A 12,849-nucleotide genomic window follows, 5' to 3' on the forward strand; every position below is an offset into this window, starting at 1 on the left:
TATGGAGGTATGTGTGTGAGTCGGGAGCCAGGAGTGGTGGGACTGTGACCTGAATGGCTTCACAGAAACAGATTTCATCCAAAATTTAAGGATGTCCAGGGCTACTTTTAACTACATCTGTCAGCACCTCTCCACCAGACTCTCAAGGCAAGACACTCAATTCAGGCGACCCATCTCCCTGCCAAAGTGTGAAGGAGTTGGGCTGTATTGGCTGGAGTGATGTTAAGTCGCAAGAATTCCAATATGACTGTTCAGACTGAGGTTTAATTGCAAAAAATCAGACCTGTATCTGATTAAGGACCGATTCTATGTGATTTGTGCTGTTCACACTGTTTGGGCCACTTTCACCTGCAGTCTGAACTTATTTCCTCTTCCGTACATGTGTGCAGAATTTCAACAAATATGATGAAAGATACAGTAAAGACCTCTCTATACCAGATTATTTTTCTGTTTAATTTATGTATTTTTTTTAGTCAGCAAATATAAAAAAAAAAGAAAGAAAAAAAAGCCTGTCACAATATATCAGAGTCCACTGTGATGTTGTCACATGGGTTGTTTGGTCTGTCCTACAATCAAAACCCCAAAGATAATGAATTGATAATGTATATAATATATATATAAAACAGAGAAAAGCAGCAGCTCACATTTGAGAGGTTGGTACCGATGAAACTTTTGATTTTTTTTTTTTTTTGGCTTAATAAAGGACTTAAATTATTAATTACAGACAAAATTATTCAACAGCAATGTTGATGTCAATCGACAAATGAATTACTGTAACTAACAGATCATGTGACCACTGTAAACATGTCACATACAAGTTCCTTTTGGCCATTTTCTGAATGCTGTCATCCAACTTCTGACTAGTTTTTTGAGCTCTTGGTGGAATATAATTTTAAATGCACTGGATCAGTAATGATGCTAATACTGATCTTATTAAACAGATCTGACAACTGACACTCAAACTCTGCCAGAGTTTGTGCTATACTAGGTCTCAGAACTACACAGCAGTGCTTACTTATTGATTAATGTATTCCACACAAAAAGAAGAAACTTAAAGACAGAAGTGTGTCTTTGTGGAACTGAACTTGGCAATAAAGTGTCTGAGTAAAGCCCTTCTTGGCTACTAATGGGCGGAAAGTCACATTATGCTAAATGAGCAGCAGAGGGAAAGACGCTGAGGGAAAATGGCCATAGAGACGGAAGATGAAGCGAGCAAAGCGCACTTCAGTGAACGTAAGATCATTCCACTTCAAAACACAAGGAGACTTAATGCTGCTACATAGGCAACTTTTCCTGTTATGGACAGCAGTTTTGCTGTGCTGAGTGTTCTCATATGAACCCTTTCGTAACTTGATCCTGTTATATGACATTTCTCTCTTTCTCTCCCCTGAGTGTCAGGTTTGTGGTCCACTGTGGAAGAAAAGACTGCGATTTATCTGATATGTTGTTGGTCAGTATTGCTGTAGCATCATCCGTGATCTCACCTGTAATACTTTCACGAAAAACACATTTTTGAATGCAACACTGTCACTTGTAATAGAGTTTTTCTTACACTGTTATATAAAAGGTCTTAATGCTTCTTATGCCATTGATTTTTAAACACATTATAACCAGTTTTGGATGCTGTGCACTACTGAGTCTACACACTGATACAGCTGTGAATGTGGCTGCTTTTAAAGCAAAGAAGCTGAAGCATTGATGTTGCCGTTCCTGGACTGACAGTAACCAGTACTGCCAAAATACCCTGGAGCAAGGCCAGACTGGAACTAGCAAACGTTAGCTAACAGTCTGACACAACTCATCAGTTTTGGTTTATATTATAGCTTATATATATATATAGCTCTATATAATAGTCTATATTATTGTTTCCATATTTGTCTTCTTTAACTCATGAGGAGATAAATAAGCTCTGCTACAAATTCAGCTCTATAGTTTCTTGGTTTTGGTAAAGAACACAATTGTACTTTGAAGAAGTGCACACTACACAGAAAACACAGAATTTAAGTGCATTTGTTGATCATACTGACAGTATACAATGGTTTTTCTAACTTTAAGATACTGTATGTTACAGGAGCATAAATATTTAGAAAGAAACAGTTACAGCTAGAAAATCTTATTTTTGTAGTTATTGTGATGTTGTCAGTAATGAAAATACAAGAGCCAAAGGAACATCAGGGTTGAGGAACCTTTTTTTTTTGACTATTTTACTTCCAGTTGGGTTTGAACACCAGGGTTAAGCTAATTCATAAAATTCATTCATTAAATCCAACCCAAACATCAGAGTCACGCAACAGTAAATACAAAGAACAAAAGGACGAACCTGTGTTATTTTTTTCCTCATGTGTTAATACAGCATTTCAAACAACACCGTCATTTTTGAATCTGTCATGGGTCTAATTTGCATAATCTACCTGGTTCCTCAGATACAGTGGAAATTGCACAACAGGGACAGGTCTAGTTCCTGAGATTAGTTCCTCTGGTTCCAAAGCACCTGGAACGTTTGGTCCAAGGGGGTTTAAGATTATTCAAGACTTAGACAGCACTGCAAGTGCTATAATATTTAGTTTGTTTGCTTCCCATTTGTCTACTGTGTGAGATTTTCTCTTTATTTGAATACATAATTTAAAACCACAAAGCTGATAATTCTACTAGAAAACTTCAGCCTAAGTGAGACAACATTGCATTTATGACTTTGAATGTATAACATAGTGTGCCGGCTTTATTTATTCATGTGTTTGAATAATGTAAAATAAATAAATCTTAGTGGCGTTCATAAAATACCGCAGGTTCACTTCACACTGCCTACAGACTTAATAACTGATAGAAGTGAAGGTGACACAAGCAGCCAAGGTAAAAGCACTCAAAGTAAAATACTGCTATAATAAGCAGCCAGACCCATAATGACAAACTTCTTGACTTCACTGGCGGTATGTTGAGTAGTTGTATTTGACTTTTGTCCAGCTACAATGTGAATGTGTTGAATGAATCATTATACAAATCTCCACAACACACAAGTTTCACACATAACGTGCGCATGTAGCGGAAGAACATTTTAATTCTGTTCTTTGAGCTTTTGGTACAAAGAATCCCCTTCTCAAAGGAAGTAAAAATGAGGAGCTAAATCAAACACTGGGGGTAAAAGGGAATTGTTAAAGCACAGATGAATCACAAGACAAAGTGCAGTGGATTGAAATTCCCTCAACAGTTATAGTTTCATCTATTATCACACTAGAGCTTTATTTTATTTTAATGGCCAAACTGGCTTTAAAGTTAAGATTCATAAAGTACCGTGTTTCTTTGTGAACACACATTATATCACACTATTTTATATCATCTTAAGACTGTGTAAAATTACCACTTACAAATATAAATCCCTCCTAAAACTTAAAGCATGGAGCTAAACTTACATCTCCCAGAAATTCATTGTCCTGCTCTAAGCCTCTTACATTTATAGATTTATAATTATTGTAAATTATAAATGTGACATTTAATACTAAAGCAAATCCACAATTTTTAACTGATAGAAGTGAAGGTGACACAAGCAGCCAAGGTAAAAGCACTCAAAGTAAAATACTGCTATAATAAGCAGCCAGACCCATAATGACAAACTTCTTGACTTCACTGGCGGTATGTTGAGTAGTTGTATTTGACTTTTGTCCAGCTACAATGTGAATGTGTTGAATGAATCATTATACAAATCTCCACAACACACAAGTTTCACACATAACGTGCGCATGTAGCGGAAGAACATTTTAATTCTGTTCTTTGACATGATATCACATCACATGATATCTGAGTTTTGGTCAATACCAAAATTACGCTATTTTGATACCTTAGTTTGAGAAATATAAATGCATTTTTCTACAAAACCCTGAATTTTATAAATTATAATTTTATAAACCCTTGTTGGTAACACTCTACTCTAACTCTACTCCCCCTATTTAGCATTTTTAAGTAGAATACAAGCATTGACTAAATGGTTTTTTAACCCACTATAATGTAGCTATAAGCAGATACAAGTGTTTATTAATGTACAGCATTTGTCACCAATTTTAACTTCTCCTATAAAGACATATTTCAGAAACCATATGATCAAAGAATAAGTACACAAGAGTATAATGTGACCAGACATTTGATGCCAGCTTTCAGTAGTCGACCGTTTTCTACACTGTGTGCTCCCGGGCTGATTTCCATCTGGAATAATAATACTCAGCCCTTACAGTTTGAAAGAATTTAATTACAGTGCCAACTGGACACTATAAATCATAACAAGGAGAACATCAAATAATGCATATGGCGAACACATTTTATGCATTTAGCCAAAGCACTGACACCAGGGCCACATGCAGCGAGAGGATCGTCAGTATTAATGCAATAAAATTGAACCAATAGTTACTTATCAATAACAAAATGTGGATCATTTTCTGTTCCATCACAATGTACTGCCTTTCAGTTACCGTCAGTAATTTTAGTAATTGGTTCATTTAAATACAATAACTTTATAGTATTAAATTATTAAAACATTAAGATTTTAACTAAAACTCGATTCCATTTAATAACTTCATCACCACTTATGGCATTTTAATTAAGCCATTTATTCCCTAATTTTATTTTACATTCACCTCACCATTAATAACCCAAGATGTAAGCTCTAGAAAGCTAGGAAATTTTATGCATAATAAACAACAAGAAAACCTTTCTGTAAGATTGTAAGATTCTTGCTGTCCATTAGCACAAAATGAATATCTGCGGAGGCAGACAGGAGCTGCTGGCTGCTATTAGAGGTAGACCACAGTTATATGTTATATACAGTAATGCACCTGAATGGTTAATAGTTAAATGAAAATGGAAAATTGGAAGAAAATTGACCTACGTGAGATTCTGCAAATTGCAAAGAAATGATTTCCCTACAGATAGATTGCTACAGAAGTGACTTGACAAATGTGTTTCAGCTCACATTTTACATTCAGGATCACTTCAGCACAAAAAAAAAAAAAAAAAAAAAGTTTAATTCAGGTTATAAAAGTTACTCCACAAACTTCAACAACAGATGCTGGCATTCAAGGTGAACTCAATTAAAAGACGCTTGGTGTCTCACTACAACTGAGTCTGTCTTCCTTCACTTCCCTGAAGTAGAAGAAAACCTTATGTTGAGCATATGGGGCTGAATATTATACCCAACGCCTCAGACCCCTTCTCTCCCCTCTCTTAATAAACATGATATTCAAGCGTTGCATCACGATGCTCACTGAACCAGCTAAGCACTTGACGGCAACATCAATGCGTCTCCGAGTCTATGAATATACAGTCTGGATTCATGCCTGGAGTGTTTCAACTCCTTCCTCTTCTAATCCTGGCATCAATGCTAAGCATGCTGTAAGTACGGTCCATTCTTCCACTTACTCAGCTGAGCAGGAAGTCAGTCAGTAACTCAGTCATTCAGTCAGCGCTGGCATTAAGATCTCTCTTCGCTGCGGCTAAACATAGACCGGGGCTCCGTTCCACTATTACTCAAGCAGCCTTCATTCTCCCGACGCTTATGCCTCACATCCCCTGTGTCACAGCAAAGCTCAGCGGCTTCCCAACAGATTCCAGCTGCCCCAGACATTCATGACCTGCACCACCTCAGATAATCAACATGGTAAGACCCTGGGTGGAAGAGTCCGGTCAAGAGGCAGGCCAACAATTATTTGTGGCATTTGTCTAACCTTTCACGGAAGAATCAAGTGAGTGGCTGCCCAGACTACCCGAGTGGATGCCGTTGCAGTCATCGGTGTCTCTACGTAGCTAAAAGTTCAATGCGTCTTACACTGCAAGAAATGTCAATTTTTAACAAGTAATTTAATTAGTTTCAAAGTTTCCATATCAACAAAGATTCTGATAATACTGAGATACAGTTTCAGCATTTTCAACTGCAGTTCCAATCCAATCATCACTTCTTTCAACAGAAACCTGTAAACTGTCTCTGGAAAACTCTTTAATCAAGCTGATATAAATTAAGCATGAAGTTATAAAACCCCTTCTGGCAAGGGCTGGAAGATAAATAAGATTTTAAAACAAATTATCATTATTATTGTCCTCCTAGAATGGACATTTTTATCTTGTGAATTTGAACTATCTGTGTTAGCTGTGACAAGGCAACAGAAAATAAGCCTGCATGTATTCCATTCAAAAAGTGTGAAGGATTAGAGCTCTTAAGGTTTACGTTCTGCCTGAGCACACAGGGTCAATGGAAGTCTCTCCATCCTTTGAGAAAAAATGACTTTATATAATTTACTTGTACAGTGTGAATGAATGTAAAAGAGTGACTCCTTTTCACTTTTTTAGCAGGGAAAGACTAAGTATGCAGGCCATTTGTCAGTGCAAGCCTGGCTCCTTCACATTCACATTCATAGCTGGGATAGCTACATAGAAAAGCATAACCTTTCATGTCCAGCCAGTAGAAATATGGCTTTTGGATATAATGCTGTGATTCTGCTCAATGTGTAAATATCTAATGAAATGGTAAATGAGCAAATTTTCCCATTCACCACAGCTGACAAAGAGGGATCAAGTAGTGCAACTTCATTGCGAGTTCCTAAGAACACAGTCAGCTGTGTTTACTGTTGGGAAGCCAGTGTGGGGATCACATCTATACTGTTGCTCAAAGAGACTCTATTAAAGGCTCATCTAGGGACGGGCACTGCAAACTACTTTTGGCTGTAAATGCTGTGGTAAGTGGCATTAATTCATGCTATATACGTACTTGTCCCTATACAAATAAACATTACATAAATAAAATATTAGTGCAGATTTATGCAAGGTTGCAAAAACTATAACTGTTGAATTATTTAATTGAAATGAACAGCAATAGTTCTTCTCATGCATTGACAGAAGAGATATTCACCAAGACTATGTCTGGGTGAATTCAAATGTTTACTTTTGCACAATGTGTAAAACGTCTAAGTTGCGAAAATCAAGATATTACAAAGTACACAAAAAGGTTATTTTTAGTCATAAAGTATCATGGTAGCTGGCTGCATTACCTGTCTAGATTATTGACAGTCCCAACTATGATGTGAATATTTGCACTTTATGCGCAACTGCTGCATTTTATGGGACTGCTGTGACTCAAGGTAGCTAGCTGGCTCTGGCTATCATGTTGTGAATTTAATGTTTTAACTGTTAATGTCTTGTTACAAGAGGTGACACCACAAGAGTTGACGAAACAGCAGATTCTACCTCGTTCAGTCTGTCCCTATCTGCTGGGAGGCTAACGATAAATAGCTGGCAGATATCAGGCTGGTGAGCAGATGAATTAGTACATGATCTTTCGGTATATGGCAAGAACACAAACAAAAAAAGACAATTAAAATTATGAATCTTCCCTGAACAAGTAAAAACAAGATAAAACTGAACAAGTATTGATGAATAGCTTGTGAAATAGCTGACCACTATGGTCTATTTCATGTAGCCAACTGTTTATATACTTATATATTTCTTATACAATGTATACATATACTATCTATTTTTTTTCCTGGTTTCCAAATAATACTGCACTTGAATGGACTGCTACAAAGAACCATTTAACAACTCTGATTCCAACTGTGTAGAACAATTTGCGTAATATCAGGAATTGTCTACTTCATAAATCCCTTTAAGACAAACATTTAAGATCAGGGGCAGCAAGGAGATGCACTCCCTACAGGAAGAAAGTATAGGTGTCTTAGGGCTGTGACAGTATGGATTTTTTATGGTCTTTTTTTATTGGACAGTCCAAAAATAACTTTACTGGATAAAAAGGTTTGACTGCTAGAACCTCCGCTAATGCTAAGCAGTGTGCAGAGATGATCGCCATGTTCGTACAACAGTCTTTGTTAATACAAACACACAAGCCACCGCCTCAGGTCCTACTGGACAATGAAGCAATCCTGTCCGACTGCAGAGCAATTAGTCCGGCTAGCTGGATACAAGAGTCGGAGATACTCTTGTGCAGCCATGTCTCGGTGAGGGCGCAGCAGTTTGTCACTTCTCTCTGGGAGGTCAGAAGCAGTTTTAGGTAGTCTAGTTTTCTGTCGATGGAGGGGACGTTGGCAAGGAAGACTGACGGGAGAGCTGGTCGACTGGGGTTAGCCTTTAGCACTTCCGCTTCCTCCGGCACTGCTTTTGGCATTTCTGTCTTTTTCAAGGGAGAACGGATCAAGCCAAGACAGCACGGATTCTTCAACGTATCTCCATCCAGTTGTGTTTGTGCATTTAAAAAAAAAAATTGCAGCAATGACGGTAATGACCTCAAACCCCGCGGTAGAAAACACATGACCGCTGTATTGCAGTAATGCGGTTATCATCACAGCCCTAGTCTTACTAACTATTTTCTGTTATGGCTAATGTGGAGTGACAGTTTGTCTAATGTAAGGTCTCCCGGCCATTATACGAAAAAACATTACTTAACTGAAAAGTAACATAAGAACAACGCTGATTTTTCCACGATAAGATAGTTTTACTGACTCATGTACGTCTTTCCAACCTGTCAGTGAAAATGAATTCATCCCAATTAACAGTGGTTTCACAGAGTGCTCTGGTAACAAGCTGAGGCTCATAGTGGGAGACTCGCCCCGTGGTGACCCCTAATGAGCCAGCAGCCTCCTGCCAGAGGAAGCCCAAGCCGCTGCACTTGTAATGAGCTGCTGTTTTGCTACAGGCCTTTCAGATGAGCCATGGAGCTGTCATTCGCACTGCAGGACATGAGCAGCTCCGGCAGATGATGCAATTTTTCGGCGACTTTAAGGACAATGCATGCCTGTGGTGATGCGTTCCTGTTACAGTTTCCATTCAGTGAATTCATGTGAAGTGAAATCCTTAATTTATTCTTTTCATATTTATTTCATGTTGTGGGTATCTCAGTTTGGATAGAAACAGCTGTTTACATTTTAGCTGAAAAAGCTTTAAAACACTGCAGTGTGCCTCAGTTTTTTGTGTAGTTACTGTTGTTAGTCACTCTTTTCTAACAGCACTCATGAGATTCAGAGTACTGTGGTTAGCCAGTGACTGAGGATAGGCCCTGTAGAGGTATGTTATGTTGTTATTTGTGCGGGATACATGCTGTTTCAGTTTATCATAAAGTTGCAACTAATTAATATGTTAATATGGTTAATCTTTTGAATGTTTTTTCAATTTAACATTTACTCATTTAGACTAAAAAAATGTCACAAAAAGACACTCAAAATGTCTAATAGCCAAAGGTGATGTCTGCAAATTGTAAATCCAAAACCCAAAGACATTGAATGAAGAGTTGGAACTGTTTTTTTTGTTTGTTTGTTTTTTTAATTTAAGATGCTGATTCATTTTCTGTCAGTTAATTAATTAACTATAAGTTTAAGCGCTAGTTTACCAAATGTGAATTTTTATGCCCTGTGAGGTCGTAATAAATTAATACTGCAAAAACTTAGTTATATAAGATATAATAACCAGTGTAAAATCATATCTCACATGTAATATTTTGGCTTATCTCGATACAGATGTAGGTTTCATGAGATAAACAATGCTTCATGCTGTTTGATTTGTTTCTTCAGTCGAGCTATAATGTGCATAAAGACACACTTAAACACTTTTTCTCTCTGATTTTGCGAAGTTGCTGGGTTGGACAGAAATTGATGCATGCTCTCTGAGTATGACTTATTGCATTTTTTATTTTATCAGACACGCAGCCCCGCATGGTGTGCAGTCAGGGAGGCTGTAATGTGCAGAAAGTTATAACTTGGACTCAATTTTCTGTGTCACACCATGCAGAGCTTGATAAGAAGCAGAATAAGCGTGCTGGTACAGTTATCAGTCTAACCACGTGGCCTTACCTGTGAGTCCTTCATCAACCGTCACCTCAACTCACTGTAAACCAACACACATCACACAAATCACATCGGCACTCACCTCCACATCAGCACACACCGCGGGGGTCCAAAAACAGGTGTCAGCGGGGGGGATTTGGAGAAATTGGACTGTTCTTGTCTCCTGTCGCTCAGATTTGGCTCGGACACCGGCTACGAGGCGCTTCGCGATCCCGACGACAAAGCGCAGGCAGGCGGGCAGACACCGCTGGAAATTTCTGCAGCGGCTGACGCACCTCCTCGCGATTTGTTTTCCAATCTGTGGCGTTTCGCTTTGTTCTTTTCTCTTAGCTTTCAAAAAGGACAAACTTTGAGAATTTCACGGGGCGTTTCTAGCTGTCAAAATTGCTGCCACATCCCTAAGGTACCATGACTCTTGATGTTGCGCTCCGGTCTGCTCTCTCTTCAGCTCCTCCCGGCTGCAGGCGGACAGGAGGGCGGTGCAACTAGATTCGTGCGCTCCAGCGGTGCATGCGTGGCACGGACGGCCAGATCCCTGGATTCACCTGTCATCACAAGACAAAGTGCATCCTATTTAAAATACAACCTACAATGAGACTGGCTCAACAACCCTAACCCTCAAATCCAGGGTCGCTGATTAGATGTTTTGAGGTTTCCATTTTTTCCACTAATAAAAGTCCACTTTTTTCCCTCCAAGCTCGCCCTCTAGGAGGAGATTAAAAGAAGAAAAGCAATTAGTTCAGAAACCCTGTGGATGTTTTAGGAAGGTGGGTTTGGAGGAAGTCAGTGAAAAATTCAATAAAGTTTGATCACGGCTGCCAAAACTTTTATGTCAAAAAATCAATCCAGACCTATAGAAGTCTGGTACCTAATAGAGGTCTGGGGGACTTAATAGAGGTTTCATCCCATGGAGGCTTTCAAAGGCTTTTGTTGCCTTTCTCCACTGTCAAATGTGAGATAACAAGGAGAGTGAAATTGAACCATCCTTAATTTTAACAGGGACCTCTGAGACACCTCTCCAAGACCGTGGAGCCCAGATTAGGAAGCCCCCATCCTCAACCATTTCTTTGGTTCTTATTTCTCCTGGAAAAAAAAGATTTTGATCTCAACGTGACCACCAGACCACCAGTGAATAAAATATTAATGAAAGACATACAATACAATAATGTGACACAAAAGCAGTGGTGGAAGGTGACAAAGTATATGCATAATTCTTGTATTATTGAACAGTTTTGACTCAGTATTTCTATCTTATGCTACTTTCATCTCAAATCCAAATGCTGTACATTTTACACCACTACACTTTTTTAAACCTCCGTAGTTATTTTTCAAATTAATATTTTACAAAACTTACTCTAAATCTTATAATTGTTATAGATTACATTTCCCAACCGTATAGATAAAATTAACTCCACCTTGACCAGCTATAACATTAAATTTCTGCTCACACATTTATGCATTATTAATAATAATCCAATATTATACTGAATATCTTCCAATATGCATGTTGAAAAACGCCTGTCTACAACTGTAGAATTAAGCCTCCATAAATTCTACTTTGACATGGTGAGCATAAAAACTGAGAGACGTTAATCAGTGAAGAAATATGCACTACGAAAAATGTCAGTGACTGTTTCTAATCACACGTATCTGTGGTGTTCCTATTAATTCAAGCTGATTGGAAAATATCAGTGAAAATGACATCGCACCAATGAGTGCAGTCACACGGAGAGAACACTGTGGATACCAGCTCATACTCAAGTTGAGGTCATATTTGGGCTAAGCTGTTTATATGCATATTCATATCCTAATCACAAATACCCAAGCATACATAATTAAGCTGAATACTTTGGATATTATTATGCTAAGAAAACTTAGTGTGACCACAAAAAAATAACATTATATAGGATATCCTGGATAATATGAGCCTATCCCATCATATAATCGTGATAGGGACGTAAATGGTGTTTTCATGCCTCAAATGGAAATGTTGATCCTCTTGAATAATATTGGGATGTTAATGTGTATATATATGTAAATGCCTTCATTATAACATGCAGCAGTGTGTCATTGTTGAAGTGAACATTTTATTTTCCATACTGACGAAACATAAAGCAAGCCAGGCGCTGTTGCTCACCATTGTCTGTTAAATTTAGTATCACGAATCAGTTTTTTTTTTTGTCTGTGTGGAGATAACTCAGAGCTGCCAGCGGTGAAGCAGCTGTAGAAAGTTTGGTCTCACGACATGTCATAATAGGCTCCGATGTTCATTCATATCATTCATATATTCCTAATCACTGCTCTTCCCTCCAGTTTTGAGGCACTTTGAGTCGACCTATTTTGATTTTACTAGACTTCACAATTTCACATCACCTCCATATATCAAAGGGAGTTGATGCCCTTTTAAATGCATTATGACTGTAGTTTCTTGTAATTTTGCAGAGTAAGGTTTAAAGTAAGACAAACTTTATTGATCCCACACACTGAAATGAAATAACAATAATAATTTTATTTATAGAGCACTTTTCAAGCAATAGGCACAAAATGAGCACAAAATGCTTTCCAAGGTGAGGAAATTCAAAACATAAGCAACATTAGGGACAACTGCATGAGGTAAATAATGAAACATATACATATATACATACAAACATACATACACATACACTTACATATACATACATACATACATACATAAATACATATATGCATACACACACACACACAAAACTCTCAATGAAAGAAATAAAAACCAACAGCTCATGACCACAGAAGTGTCGTCTGTCAGCTGTTAGGAAAAGACATTGTGTAAATGTAAGTTTTAAGATGAGATTTAAAAGCCTGTTTGGACAGTGCAGTGTAAAAAGCTCATTTATATACTCTGATATATACTCATTCAGATCCTTGTATGTGATTAAAAGTACTTTAACCCTCATCATATCAACATATTTAACATGCAAGGACTACCGACTGGGGTCCCTGGGGACCCCAAGAATAAACTACTATAAGAAACAACTATCATAGCTAA

The 12,849-nt window shown here is 37.8% G+C and overlaps 1 protein-coding gene across 1 annotated transcript in view; it reads right to left on the bottom strand.

Moving 5' to 3' along the window:
- Window positions 1-10,282, bottom strand: part of mgat4c (mgat4 family member C) — a 108,096-nt gene extending 97,814 nt beyond the window's left edge. Inside the window, exon 1 of the mRNA XM_067590607.1 lies at window positions 9,907-10,282. The gene's annotated coding sequence lies outside the window, so the exon portion shown is untranslated. The remainder of the gene's footprint in view (window positions 1-9,906) is intronic.
- Between the last annotated feature and the right edge of the window lie 2,567 nt (window positions 10,283-12,849).

This window comes from Thunnus thynnus, chromosome 5 (assembly GCF_963924715.1).
Source record: "Thunnus thynnus chromosome 5, fThuThy2.1, whole genome shotgun sequence".
Lineage (NCBI taxonomy): Eukaryota > Metazoa > Chordata > Actinopteri > Scombriformes > Scombridae > Thunnus > Thunnus thynnus.